The sequence below is a fragment of the Nansenia antarctica genome (genome assembly GCF_963989245.1).
Source record: "Nansenia antarctica genome assembly, chromosome: 9".
In the NCBI taxonomy this organism is placed as follows: Eukaryota; Metazoa; Chordata; class Actinopteri; order Argentiniformes; family Microstomatidae; genus Nansenia; species Nansenia antarctica.
This window is the reverse complement of record NC_137679.1, coordinates 8,973,529-8,989,318: the sequence shown is the minus strand read 5'-3', so window position 1 is coordinate 8,989,318 and position 15,790 is coordinate 8,973,529.

Below are 15,790 nucleotides of genomic sequence, written 5' to 3'. Positions count from 1 at the left end.
TCTGTGAATGTTGCCAATTTATGTCTTTTCTCTGGATCCCAGAAACTTTTTGGTGTATCACTCTTAAGTCGTTCATCAATGAAATTAGCATTTAGCTTTTCTCCATCTTCCAGAAAGCTTGAGAGATCTTTTGCCACCTTTTGTGATGCTACTTGTCCACTTGAAATATTGATGAGCTCATCGGGAACTTTCTCCAAATCAAATGGGTTCTGCCTGTCTTGCACAAACTCCATTATCTGTATAGTTTCCCTCTCATCCCTGTCCATGCGGGCTGCTCCATGTTCTTTGTGGGATTTTGGTGCATGTGCCGCTGCATCACAAAGCTCTGTCATGGCATCGCAGTACTCACTGGTGACATGCCTTGTAATGAGCCATCTTTTCAGAGCTCCCTTTCGTAGTGTGAAGCCGATAATGCCTCCTTGACCCTTTCCTTCTCTGTTGATAGTTTGTTCAAGTGCTTGATCGGTGGCTACACAGTTGAAGTTTCTCTCATCTGAGCGCCGCACAACAAACCCTCCTTCTCTCATGAATTTGTAGGACTCTGGTTGGCTTTTTTCAAGGGCTTTCATTTCAGCTATGTAGACTGGCATGTACTTTGCATAGTTCATCCTGCCAGCAGCCCGGAACCATGGTATTGCTTCAGACATGCAGTTGAGATGAAGGTCAAAGTTAGCTTCACGCTCTGATCGTAGCATTCTGAGTAAGAGATCAGCCCCTTTGAGGAAATTCAGCCAGTACTTAAAAGTTGCTGATTGTTGAACTCCCCTCTCTGAAAACTGTTGTATTCTTCTCCTCAGTTCAGGAAGGTCTGTCTCCGCTTCACTTAAGAACTGTCTGGCAGAGACCTGGTCGTTGCCATGAAAGGCATGCTGCACATCTCGCAGGAGGTGTTCTTGTTCAGCAGACAATGGACTTTGGCCTTTTTTGTTCAGCCAGGAGACCAGTGCCATCCAGAAGAGCCTGAACAGAGCCTCTGAAACAACCTTGATGCTCCTCACACCTCTTGTCAGTTGTTTACCCTGAAGCATCTGCCGAGCTGTTGCGTCAGCATAGACTCCAGACTCGGTTATCATGTCAAAGAGGCCCCCGTCTGCATACACCTTCCCAATGCTTGCCAGAAAGGCCATGGTGACGTGCATTCCTCCAATTCTCATGGTGATCTTGCCATCCAAAGCTTCAGGTTTGCTCCACAGAATTTGCTGTGCTTTGCTGTAGATGGCAAGGTCAGCAGTTACAAGTATATGCCTCTGTCCCAGTTCTTGAGCAAGCTGTGTGAGCTGCAAAAGAGCTGTATAGATTGTAGATAGGTCTGATGGTGAAGCTCTTATGAAGGGCATATATTGTACTGTTGTTAATGGGATGTCTGACGTGGATACATAGGCATTGAATGCAGACCATCCTGGGATTCTCTGTTCTTCTTCTTTCATGATACGGCTCACCTTCCAAAGTAAGTCTTGGCCTTCTGCTGCCTGAGCTTTTGTGCTGTCTGATTTGAGGACCTGTGGTAGAACTGCTGGTGGTTCAGATCGCCTACCTGGCTTGATGTATCTGAAATTCAAGAACAAGTCATTAGGCATCTTTTGTCATAAAATTCAATCTTTAACAAAATTCCCTTACAAACAACAACACTCCAGATTCCTTAGATTATGATGTGTGACCTCACAAATAATGTGTAACTTGAATATTGGACAAATGCTAGTCTGACTTACACAAGTGTAATGTGAAACTTGAAGCCTCCAGTGCACATTACACATTTAACATTTTAATATTGGATTATATTGCATTAACATACAGTATATCCGAGCCATTTCAATCAAGTATTGCATGTGTCTGGCAGATAGTTGGTCTATAATATTTACCTCTGAACCTCTTCATTATCCAAATCACAGCTGTCCAGGGCATGGAGAGATCTCTCCGGGATTCTCAGGATGGGGTTGTGTGCTGTGGCAACATCACCTCTTCTGTATACAACAATTGCCATGGAATGTGTTGTATTTTTGCCATCCAGCGTCTCTTCATTCTGGTCAAAGTTGTCAATGGCTGCATCAATTATCCCATGTTCTGTGGTTCTTGTCAGTCCATTTGGAATGTAAACACCTTTGCTTCTCTGTAATTGATCTGCTGCTACTGATGTGAGAAATTGACGCACTTCATCATACGACACACAATGACCCATCATGTGTAGCTTGTTGATAAGGGCCTTGCTGCCAAACTCATGATGGATCATAATCCCAAGTCCTAGTGTGATAGGTGTACGTCTGCTGCAGCATTGTGCAATTAGATCATGGCAAAAGGTTATAACACTTGTGTTATTCTTCAGAGCTGGGTCCTCGTCACAGGTCTGCACATTTTTAAATGCACCTGCATTGACACACCAGTTCACAAAATCATACAGAGTGTTTGGCACATATTCACTACACTGGAGAAGGGAAAGCTTGTCACTGCTTATGTAGAATTGAGGCTCATGCTCAACCTTTTCCATAGTTTTCCTCAATATATGTGCAGCCTGGTGGAGGATTTGAGTGTCAGTGAGGGTCTCTGTTCTCTGTGGAGGCATTGTCTCCCTGTCTTCTGTTATGTTTTCTCTGAGGAGAGAAGCTTCTCTCATTGCATGGCCAACAGTCATGGCACCAGAACAGATCAGATCAGATTTTCCAGGACGTTCAATGAAGATGAGTTTATCCCCATAATGCTGGATCAACTTTTCTTTGAGTTTCCAGGATTTATACATTGTTGGTTCTGTAGCTGTACTCAGTTTTCCTATATAGCTCTCAGTTACAGCACTCAGTGTTGTGACAGTCATATGCTTTGAAAAAACTGTCTTAGTTAATTCTTCAGTTAGCTCAATGAAAGCTCTTTCATGTTCATTTAACTTCTTTTCTGTTAAATGTTTGTTTCGAGCTGATAGAATGTTCCTTTCTGAAAGATAGTGTCCTAGGCAACTTCTGTGATACTTTGCATCATAGGCAAAAAGATCTTGATAGGTCAGCATACGGTGATGTATTATTTCATCAAACCTCTCTGAGGCTGCATTGAGGACCTTTGACCTTGTACTTTCACCTGTACCGGTACAGATAGGGGTCAGGCCTTCTCTCTTTGTGAATTTCTGGCTGCAATTGAAACATTGGCTGCAAATGAAACACTGGCTACGGATGTCAAATATAGTGTCTCTGGACAGTCTAAAGGGCTCTGCACACAGCGTGCGATTTCTGTTGCGCATCAACGTTCCATTTTGAAGTTTGAATGGAAGTCTATGAGAACATCGCATTTACCCACACACGGCCCCGATTTTAATCGCACGGCGAACATTCGATTCCATTCATTTTGAATGGGACAAAGCACACGGCGTGCGAGTTTTGTCGCACTGCTTTGTCCCATTCAAAATGAATGGAATCGAATGTTCGCCGTGCGATTAAAATCGGGGCCGTGTGTGGGTAAATGCGATGTTCTCATAGACTTCCATTCAAACTTCAAAATGGAACGTTGACGCGCAACAGAAATCGCACGCTGTGTGCAGAGCCCTTAAGTCTTTTACTTTGACACTGATCCTGGGGTGGTTCTTGATCACTGGTTGTAGGCATATAGTTAGTTGTGCTTGAATAACTGGCCCGACATGACTTGTGATATGAAACCTTGACCTTGAAGGACAGTATGTCATCTGAGTGGGGCGATAGTCTCTTATGAACTTCATCATCTCGTCCTTGAGCAACGTTCAGTATGGTTCTGAGTCCTTGTAAAGTGGGATTCTTGACATATGGATTATTTTGATGTCCTTGTAGAGCTTTTTCACATAATAAGCAGACTTTTTCATCCAGTGTCTGTAAATATGGCTGGCTAGCTGTCTGCGTTGGCCCTGTTGGCTCCATTGTTACAGTGAACTCTGGTAAATATGGAAAACACACACACACACACACAATTAATTTATGCTAGCCTCTGTTAGCTAGCCTCTGTTAGCTAGCCTCTGTTAGCTAGCCTCTGTTAGCTAGCCTCTGCTAGCTAGCCTCTGCTAGCTAGCCTCTGCTTGCTAGCCTCTGCTTGCTAGCCTCTGCCTAGATCAGAATGCCTGCACTATAGTTTAAAAGCTCACAAATCTAACAACATATTCAACAACATATTAATATCATAGTTGGACATATGTGTTACCTGTTATCTGTCATTAGATTGGTGATCATCTGAACAGAACTGTCAATCCACAGCCCCTCTCCCTCTGAGATGGAGAATGTTATGGCTGCTGCTGACCAGTTGGCTACAATGTTTTGAAACATGCAGCTGTCACTCAAACCAGAGTGGCAGAGAGTGTTCCACTGTCAAGCTTCACAATTATTTCCATACTGTACTTTGAATTAAGGTTCCAGTTTTAATAAAACCTGTACTATTTACACCTATGTTTTAGAGGCTTGCAATTTAGAACTAACACACTTTATTTTATTGGGTTACTCTTATTCTGACTATTTTGTGATGTAGTTCAGCCACCTGGTATTTCCCTCTCCAAATATGATGACCATCAGAGTGAGCATTCTTAACTTATAGGCTATTATGCCACTTATCCCCCATTCGGAATTTGACTGTATCAGAGAAGAGGTAGGCCTATGTCTAAAGAAATCTCATTTGCAATAGAACTGTATGAGATATTTCCATACAACTACTGGTTATTGTTCAATAGCACCCTAGACAATTCAGTAATGATATATTTTTCAGGGATTTCTGTTTTTCTGATAAATGAGAGAAAAGTGATGGAGTCCTATGTTCCTGTCACCAAAAAGTACAATTTCCGTCTAAACTAAAGCTAAGTTTACAGGACTATAATTCAGTATTTATTTAGGTAAATAGTTGTCTGACTATTTGGTGATGTAGGACAACCACCTGGTTCATACCTCAGCAAATCTGAAGAGGAAAAGAGTGATCATTCTCAAGTTATGGGCTTTTTTGTCACCTTCCCCATATTCGGCCTGGTCTAATTTGGCTCTTTTTCAGGGATTGGGGTAGCTCTAAAGAACAACCAAAAAAACATCTTTTCCCCAAAAATAAAATTTTACAACAATCAATTTCATTAATGGGAGACCCTAAAGATAAGAAAAATCATTGTTGTAACTTGCTCTACCTCGGGTAGGGGTATCTCAAAATCTGAGGGCCCTTCCTGCTAGACTATTAACCCGCTACGCCACCTAAGCGCCCAAGTCAGGTTGTTTGGTTGCAATTGGCCCTAAAGGACTATGAGACCGTGGCAGGGTACAGTACTGTATATGCACTGGGACATGGCTCGGTTGTTGCTTTGTACCTGTGTGTGTGTGTGTGTGTGTCTTTCTTTCTCTTTTCCTGGAGTTAATTGCTATCCACCGAGACAGAGAGGGATCCCATTAGCCCATGTTTGCCGCCAGGTTAGGCAGACACCGAATAAAAGAAGGACGCTGAGACTCACTCTCAGTGTGCCGGTGGAAGGAGGAAGTTGCAGCATCTCACCAAGGAGGAAGTCGGCTGCCGTGGAAGACACCAGAGTGAGGATCCAAGCACACGAGACCTGCCATGAATGGACAGTCTTTCCATGCAACCTAGCGGTATGAATAAGACTAGGAATGAGTACTTTGCATGGTTTGCTGTGCTTTACCGTGCTACTTGTTGAATCAGAATGGACCTATCGCTAATCCACGCCCCGAAATAGAAATTATCCAATGATATCACAGCAAAAGTCACTACAGGCAGAAAACTCGGACAAACAACTCGCTAATATCTGATGGTGAAAAGCTTCTAGACTAAATATTCTTGTAATCTTTTAAAAATTATGTCTATTACTTGCTGCGGTAAATCAGAAATCCGAAATTTGCCGACTCCCGCCATTGTAAGTCACTGAATGTCATTCAGTCACGGTCGGTCAGTCAGTCACTGTCAGTGAAGCGTTGTTTGTTTTCAAAGGGGGCGGTCAAGCTGAATGACCACAATTAATGAAGTCATTAGACCCAAGAGCGTGGTGTACACCTCCTTGTCCTTCTTCCTCAGCTCGACTCTCACCTTGAGGACCTGGAGAGCCACCGCAAACAACTCAGCTGAGTTGACGGGACCATCAAGGATGTCTTATCTGTAACCTCCCAGGGAGTTCCATCTTTGTCCAGAGGAAGCTCTGTGGACTGTTTCCAGGAAGGACATTTTTGTTTGACATGTTTGACATCCTTCCGCTCGCATGCTGCCGTAGCAGGTTACGGCTCAAACACGCCGTGAGCGTCTACCTCGGTAGCGCGTGTGCGTCTCATGTCGCCGCCCATGTTAACGGATTAGAGCAGCCATACAACCTGCGTGACGTGCGTGTCTCAAGCGTGTCTCACGCTGGCTGCTGGCTACCGCAACACGCCATCTAGAGATTAGGACTCTCGCCTATTTTTTCGGCGTGCCGTGCGCGTTGCAGGCAAAACTCAATGTACAAAGATAGGGCTGACACTTGCAAGTACACAGGCGTCCGGTGGGTTCGAGGCCGTAGGCAGAAGGGAGGGAGTCCAGATCAGAGCCATCATCTTTATCCCCGCTTTCTGAGAATGACGTGTTGGAAGCGCAGCCAGATTGCTGTCACTGTCACTGTGCTTCTCTTCATTCAACTCCTCGTGAGTCCTAGCCGGCTCGAGGCGGGTCCAACAATGGAGGAAGAAACAAGTGGGGGGGGCTCACCGCCCTCTTTGAGGCGCTCGGCAGCAACAACGCTCTCCACATACCTGATCCTCTGTCCAAGTATCGAGTGCATAGCTCGCAGAACAAAGCATAGAAAACAGTGGGGGTCGGTGTGTGGATTAAGCCAAGGCAAGGAGGGGAGGCGTTGTGAGAGTCTTGCTTCCCATCCTTCCTGTCAAAATCTCGACTGTCTCTCAATCAATAAAAAGAAAAATATGAGTGGGACTGCCCCACTCAGAAAACAAAACAAACAAACAAAAAAACAGGAGGCATGTTTTCTGTGGGAGATGCAACGGTTATTCTTAAGGAAGTTGACACAACCAATACAGCTGTAGCACAAAATAGTATAATCTCCCTAGAGAGAAAGCGCACGCCCACACACCAAAATCAAAGAGCAACAAAGCTTCACTTAACATGGCAGAAGATAGCTAGTGTGCCAATTGCCTGAGTGCAATAGGTAGTGCTACCTCTGTTGGCATGAAGTGCAGGAACTGTCAGACTTGCTTCATGCTGACATCGTAATACCGACGAACGAGCTAGCTAGCCAACCATATGGAGATAGATTAATGGCAATATTATTGTAAATAAATAGAATACAACTTACAAATATGTACCATGATCCATAAAAAACAACAACACTAAGCACAAATGTAATTTACTATCCACGCACAAACGCCTTTTGATGTAGCCGTTAATGACGCGTTAATGACGTTACAACATTGTTTTAAGGCTGATTTGTGCATGACAGTCCCGTATTTTGACATATTCCCATGTTACATTTCCCCCTTTTGATGGCCTATGTTACCGCTCCTATCAGTGCAGACTGGCAGGGTAGGAGCACAGGTTGCTAGCCTACGGAGAACCGCTATTCTGTCATGAACTGGCCTGGTAATGAAGCATTGTTCTTTTTTATTTCATGACTTGTTTGGTCGATTGACCAAATATAATGATAAGCGTGAAACGTATAACTTGTGAACGAATCGTGAGCATCCATGCTTTTCTAAGATACTACTGATGACGTATCAGGGTCTTGAAGGGTTGTCCCATTTCATAGGGAAAGATTTCAACCACTACCCCTTGTAACTTTGTTCCGAGGGGCAAGCCGAAAAGCGAGTGGCACGTGATTCAACAAATTCTTTGATAATCTTCTTTTGAATGTCGAGCTGAACTGCAGGATTCCAGTAGAGACAACCTAACACCTCAATTGACCTATCCCTAAGCCACGCCCCAAACTAGAAATTGTCCAATCATATCACAGCAAAAGTCACGACAGGCAGAAAACTCAGACAAACAACTCGCTAATATCTAATGGTGAAAAGCTTCTAGACTAAATATTCTTGTCATCTTTAAAAAACATGTCTATTACTTGCTGTGGTAAATCAGAAATCAGAAATTTGCCAATTGCCGCCATTGTAAGTCATTGAATGTCATTCAGTCACTGTCGGTCAGTCAGTCACTGTCAGTGAAGCGTTGTTTGTTTGTCCGAGTTTTCAAAGGGGCCGTGGTTTAGCCATAGGTCTATTATCAGTAGAAGAGTTCATTTGGAGCCAGCTACAAGAAAACAACTACAATACGCTTCGGACAGTCAGCGAGTGAAGAGGGAGAAGGATGACATGGGCATGCTTGATGTGGTGATAGGCGGGGCTATCCTTGCCAGCATCACCGGCCTGCACTAAGCGTGATTAAATAGAGGACTTAAAGAAACCAAGTCGACTGAGAGAAAATCCTATCATGTTAACAAAGACACCATAAAGATTAAGTGTCTATTATGTGTGCATGGGTCTATTATTGCGGTAATAGGAGTGATATAACATTTTTAAAGACCCCCTTTAAATTAGAAAGACCACAACAGCACTGAACTATAGAGGCATTTACTCTCAGCAGAAATACATTTGAACAGCATACATCACCGTTATTGCCCATAAAACGCCTCTTGCATTACTACCACGATCACGTTTGGGCAGAAATAATATTTCCCTCTGCAATTTATGTGAGGAGTGAGTGGATTGGTGGCTCGGCAAGGTTAATTAGGAACAGGAATGGATCCTCAATCTAATTCCTGCAAGATGTTTAATTAAACCTCTTCACAGAGTGCAAATGTCAATACAACCTCTACTGTACCAATCTTTCTTCCACTCTATTTTCTGCACAAATTATATGCTTATGCATCATCCTCGTAATCATCCTTGTACAAAATATGGGAAATTATTAAATCATCAATTCAAAAAAGAAAATGATACTGTACAGAATCCAATTATGACTCCCCATCTCTGTTATATCACATGGGTGCATGTAGGCCTTATCACATGTAAGAGAGAGAGAGACACATACTGGGAGCATTTCCATTTAGTCATGTGCCTTTTTGAAGAAGATGAAAGAAAAAAAATATAGCACCAAGAGAATCGAGTACATCACGTTTGACCTCAAATCACAGTAACAACATTGGTTATACATGAAAGCGTATGATACAACCAGCACTCGAGTTGAGGGGGGGTGAGGGGGGGATGGCATCCCCCCTGAAATATAAACAGTCAAAATCATCCCCCTTCTAAAACTGCCATCCCCCCCTTTCCATCCCTTATGTCATTTTATCAATGAACGTGGTATTACTGCTATTTCAACATTTACTTTTGTGCATATTGAGTAAAATACTGTGGGCGAGGGGGCACGCACACATGCAATTACATTTTTACCACCAAGTCACTGAAGTCACTGACGCTGTGGGGATGCTAAAATTGTCCCCATATGATAAAATCCACCATCCCCCCTGATTTTTTCTTTTACAACTTGAGTACTGGATACAACATATGACAAATAACATATTACCATGACTTTAACCTACAACAATAGGTTGGTCTACATGTTACATGGTCTACATGTGACAAAGTTACAGGGCTGTGGCAGTGTTATTACTAAGGAAAAATGTCTCGGTGCAAAATCGTGTCAAAGTGATTCTAATAAATCCTGATTAGCTGATAATGATGACAGGTTGGGTACTTGATGACAGGAGATTAGAATCGGTAGTCATGGGTGACTGGGGTGATAGAAGTAAGGGGGTTGGTGGGGTGGGTGGGGTGGGGTTGGTGGGGGGGACGCTGCATATTCACAGTCACCATCTTAGTAGGAAAGGACACTTGAATTATTCATCACAATATCTCTAAACCTCCCTTCTGCTCCCCCTGACCTGTTGAGAAATACAGGAACCACTAACAGAATTATGATATGAGACAAAAATATGTATTAGTAGCTCAATTACCTCCTGTGGCAAGGACTTTCTATAAAACTCACCCAGTCAAGCTATGCTATTGTAGTCAAGTAGAGGAACCACACAGTATAGGCCCCTATTCAGCCTGGCACTGTCTTTTAAACCCTTTCTCACTTCAGGAAACATAAACATTTCAAACATACCTACAGTACCATAGTTGTATGATATACATATGCAGCATATTCAGTTACGTTATCTTAAGTACCTTCAGTAACAATAGAGGATTACAAATGTGTTATCTGTGCATTTGTATTATAATAGGTACTTTTCCACTCTACATGAGGACAGTTTAACCTGACTAGATAGTTGTGATCAGATAAAGAGAGTTGCTATCAGCAAAACTTTAAATTGCTCCCTGGAACTAAAAATCTGGTACCATAAAAAGCTAATTCCCCAGGCTAATCTGATATGGGTGGCCTAATCTGGCCTAATCTAATAGGTGGCTTCAGTCCTGTCAACACTTTCCCTCCACTGCAGGGAATAACGGAAACCACAGACACACAGACTGGCTTAATCAAAGCTGAACTTGACAGTCAAGCTGTTTTGCAAGCCACTTCTGTTGCTCTCCCCCCTGACAAACTCATTTCAATTAAACAGTATCTAGCTGTCGGTCTCGTCGGCAGGCGTGAGACGAGCGCCGGAGCTGGCGACGGTGGCGAGGGAACAACCTTGACCGACAGTGGCCCTGTTCTTGGCTCGCGTTCCATCCCGAAAGACCGGCTACGGGGAGGAGAGGTGGCGTATTCATATCTCATATCTCACTCTCACAACGTCTGTGGGACAAAATAAGTAATTTGCCAGGTTCATTATCATAGGAAGAGTAATTACAGAGGGAGTGTGTGTACGTGCGTCTGTGTCTTTTTTCAGGGACTGAAGGTTGTCCGTCCTGTGTGACTCAAGGACTAAGCAAGCACCCGATGACGATGATGCTGTTTTCATTGGTTCATGGGAATATGTCTGAATAGAGGAAAAGAGCTTTGTGATAACCGTTTATTGTACTTTCTTAACTGGTATGCTTCTGAAATGTTTTAACTGAAAATCTATACATTTTACATCATACCTCAGGCTATCTGCATGTATCCCACTCAACTCCAAACCTTTTTAGTTTTTTGCTCTTTTCAATGATTTTGTCGTTTTTAGATGTAAGGTCGACCTAGCTTTGTGATAACTGTTTATTGTGCCAGTACTTTCTTAACTTGTATGTTTCTGAAATGTTGAAACTGAAAATCTATGCATTTTACATCATACCTCAGGCTATCTGCATGTATCCCACTCAACTACAAACCTTTTTTGGTTTTTGCTCTTTTCAATGATTAGTAGTTTTTACCTACCTACCGCTCAACCTCCTTCCTAGTCTTGGTCATTTTCATAAATGTTCATTTCTGCAGCCTCTCTCTGTATTAGGGGAGATAAAGACTAGTGTAGCTCAGAGCAGACTGGCCAGGCAGTGTGTGGCTCAGCACGTATGGAGAGGCTTATTACAGACGTTCACCAGGGTGGATTAAAGAACGCAGTGGGTCCATCTCCGCTCCGCCACACACCTCGCCCTGCCACTCTGAACAGGGCCAGTGCGTCTTTTCCCAATGCTTGAGCACACAAGCTGATTGAAATTGAAGTTGCGTTGAACACACAAAGATAAAAACTGATTTAGCTAAAGCCAACCATAATCTGACTTTTGGCAGTTCTGGGGGGCTCGGTGTGAAATTGCTTGGAGGGTGCGGGCGGGCGAGTGGAGAGAGAAAAAAAAATCCCATTTCGAATGCAGAAGTCTGGCTGCAGGCAAATAGAGCAGGAGAGGAATAGGAGAACAGATGAGAACGTGCTGTAGATGGAGATGGGAGAGAGGGGGATTGTGGGACGCCGGAGGAGAGAAGGAGAGGAGAGGTTGTAGAGGAGAGAAGGAGAGGAGAGGTTGTAGAGGAGAGGAAGGAGAGGAGAGGTTGTAGAGGAGAGAAGGAGAGGAGAGGGGTTGTAGAGGAGAGAAGGAGAGGAGAGGTTGTAGAGGAGAGAAGGAGAGGAGAGGTTGTAGAGGAGAGGAAGGAGAGGAGAGAGGTTGTAGAGGAGAGAAGGAGAGGAGAGGAGAGGAGAGAAGGAGAGGAGAGAGGTTGTAGAGGAGAGAAGGAGAGGAGAGGTTGTAGAGGAGAGAAGGAGAGGAGAGGTTGTAGAGGAGAGAAGGAGAGGAGAGGTTGTAGAGGAGAGAAGGAGAGGAGAGGTTGTAGAGGAGAGAAGGAGAGGAGAGGTTGTAGAGGAGAGGAAGGAGAGGAGAGGTTGTAGAGGAGAGAAGGAGAGGAGAGGGGTTGTAGAGGAGAGAAGGAGAGGAGATGTTGTAGAGGAGAGAAGGAGAGGAGAGGGGTTGTAGAGGAGAGAAGGAGAGGAGAGAGGTTGTAGAGGAGAGGAAGGAGAGGAGAGGTTGTAGAGGAGAGGAAGGAGAGGAGAGGTTGTAGAGGAGAGGAAGGAGAGGAGAGGTTGTAGAGGAGAGAAGGAGAGGAGAGGGGTTGTAAAGGAGAGAAGGAGAGGAGAGGGGTTGTAGAGGAGACGGTGGAGAAGAGAAAGGCAAAGCGAAAAGTAGAGGAATTATGTGGAAATGGGTGGAGAGAGGTAAAGAGGAGAGTATAGATGAGAGGAGTACCGTACAGAGGTGGGGATGAGAGGGGTCGAGGAGGAGAATGGCGGGTAGTAGTTGGAGAGGAGAGAGGAGATGAACAGAGAGGTGAAGGAGAAGCATTTGCACACATGGCAGATAAACCTAATAGCCTCCTCTCCTCTCTCTCAGCTTCAGAAATGGTGCTCAACATAGTAAACGGTTAATGGTGTCGTTAATGGTGTAATAAGAATAGGAAGATACTGGGTATTGGCACCGTTAAAAGCTATTCCTGCTCCGTGCGACTGTGTGCCCTCCCTCCCTCCCCTCCACAGACGGTCTATTCAGGCCTGCAGCCACTCCCAGCTGCACTGGCTCTCACCCCTAGTGTCGACAAATTTAGCTCTTCTCCTCCTTAAAACGCTAGAATCGTTTTGCATTGCGCTGCTGAGGATATCTATTTTAATATCTGCTGCATTAGCGGATGTTGCCAGACCGTGCGTCTTATCGGTATACTCGGGTACATTTTTTGTTTTGTTTGTTTTCGAACTTCTAAGTTCTGTGGGTTTCTGTAAAGCTGCCCCCCCCTCTCTCAGCCCAGAATACCTATTTACAGTTGAATGAGCACGCCTGGTGGACAAGGATGTCGTGCCTGTGGTCAATTCCTTTGCTATTGTAATCAGAATCAGAATCAGAGTTATTTTATTGCCATGTATATTCGCACATACAGGAAATTGACTTGGTGTGGTTGGTGCATAATAAGGACACGGACAGCAATATAATAAAAAAACAAAAACAACAATGTAATAAACAACAGTATATAAGCAAACATAAAAAAAAGACAATGACAGAAATCTATAAAGTAGTATAGTAGCCTCTCCCATCAATGTCTCGGTCTTCTGTGTTGTCCTTGAAACACAGAGCGTTACATGTATGGTTAAACTTCCAGTTGTTTACTAATGTTTGTTTACTTTGAAACTGTCAAACTGGTTAACTTGTTGATACTCTATTTTCATTCTTCCTATGTGCATTAATGTGATCATGACCAGGTTATCACAGAGCTGAATCTATAGGATCCGATATGATCAAGTGTCCGTCACACTGGGATGAGCGAATCATTATCAATCATTATTAATCATAAAATATCAGATATAAGTCAGATATAACGTAATTTAACTTGGATTAGTTGGTCATGTGACCACTTGTGTAGAGTTCATCATGTCCATAGTTATGAGGAATAACATATGTCTTTATTTTCAATACATTCAGTACTTTCTCTATTCTTCAGTGTCCCCCCCCACCCACCCCTAATTATTCAGTATGAGATGAAAGACTGTTAACAATCCAACTCACAGCTCAATAGGGCTGCACAATTCCTGTATGTTTCAGAAACATTCCCAAACCATGGTAGCTTACCGGTCATTTGGGGAATGTATGCATTTTCGAAATTGCATTGATGTGTCCATGTCCATGAGTTACACAATGGTAGAGAATGTTGTCATGGAGAAACATGCAGTTTAAGTCAGACTGCTGACTAACTAGGCCAAATCACCACCAGACAGAGACTGTATGGGGATGTCAGATCATGTTTCAACAGTCACAACAAAACCTTATTTACAGCATTTTGGTGTTTAAATAGTAGCTTCAAAAACTATGCATTTAGATATTGCATTGTCGTAGCAGGTGGACACATAACAATCTAGACTTGTCTTTATGATGAGTCCTTTAAAGTGTTCATTCATTTAACTATGAAGTATTACTGGAACTATCTATTGATGTCAAGTGATAAGTCTCAAAGTAGTATATTCTGAGTATATACTCAAAACCCACCTCTTCAAGCTCACCTTCACCAGTTAACCCTCTCCTCTTCCCCTTCCCATGTGTCCCCAGCACTACCTTAATTAGGCCCCTATACTTTCTTCTATTTACCTTTTGTTTCTTTTTATTATTACTACTCAATCTTTTCAGTTTGTAAAGCGTCTTTGAGTGTCTAGAAAAGCGCTATATACGTCTAATGAATTATTATTATTATTATAATTTATTTGCTGGGAGAAATGTATTGGTCTTGTATGTAATAGTATATGGCTAAAATCAACCAAACATCATTCTAAAACCATCTCATCTCGCAGGATATATTTGGGAAGCAGGGTTGCTATTTCTCTTATGATGATCCCATAGAACATTCTTATTTTACTGTCCCTCCGCATTTTTTCGCCTCACAGTCTGAATTTGAAATGCATTAAATTAGGATTTTCTCCCACTGAAAAGATGCAATAACCATGTAAAGGTATAGCTTCATTTCTATGGAGAGATATTTACCTTGGGTTTCCAATAATGGATTTCTCCCATCATCTGTCCTTCACAGGCGATCCCATTACCGCTCCAGCCCAGACTGTCTATTTATTACATTATTACATGCACCCTCCACTGTTCTTTTGACACTTCCAGGTATCAGAGGAGAAGTATTAGATTGCTTTCATTTACACTGCAAATGATATAACTGAGAGACTGTTCTTTGCTTCGATCTCAGGGACATTTGGCATTTTGGCATTTCACTCATACAAATATCATTAATTCCATATATATATATATATATTTATATTTAATTTACATTTTTGGCATTTAGCAAAGTGACTTATAACAAATACATTTCACTAAGTAAGTGAATCATCTATCCACCAGCCACAGCAGGAAAAAAGTAATCTAATGCTCGGGCCAGGGGCCATTGGCAGTCGTAGTGCTAAAATAAGGAAGTTTCTTTTTTTTCTATTCTTTTTTTACAGTAGCGAAACTGTGCAAGGGGGGTAGAGGGGGAAGTAGATGTCTCAGGAGGGACAGTTAAGGTGTAGCCTGAAGAGATGGGTCTTCAGTCTCCGGCGGAAGATAGGGAGTGATTCTGCAGTCATGACAGCAGTGGGAAGCTCGTTCCACCAGCGGGGAGCCAGGACAGTATGGAAAACAGAGAGTTTTACATCCACAATATCTTCCTATGAACTGACAAGCACATCCATTGAGATGTTATGCAGTAGGCCTACGACATGCACTGCGGCAATCTGGGATTGGTACACCCATATTCTGACTTTATTGATTTTTTAATGTATTGATATACTATAACGATTAATTCTTGAAGAATCAAGAATCTTCATATAAATACCTAAACACCTTAGTTCAACTGTCTTACCCTATCAGAACCCTATACGCTTGTTTCACCCCATTATTTGTAAACACTGTCATTTAAACAAACACAGTATAGCTTCACAACATGGCTAAAACTAACATTTTCATCTGAT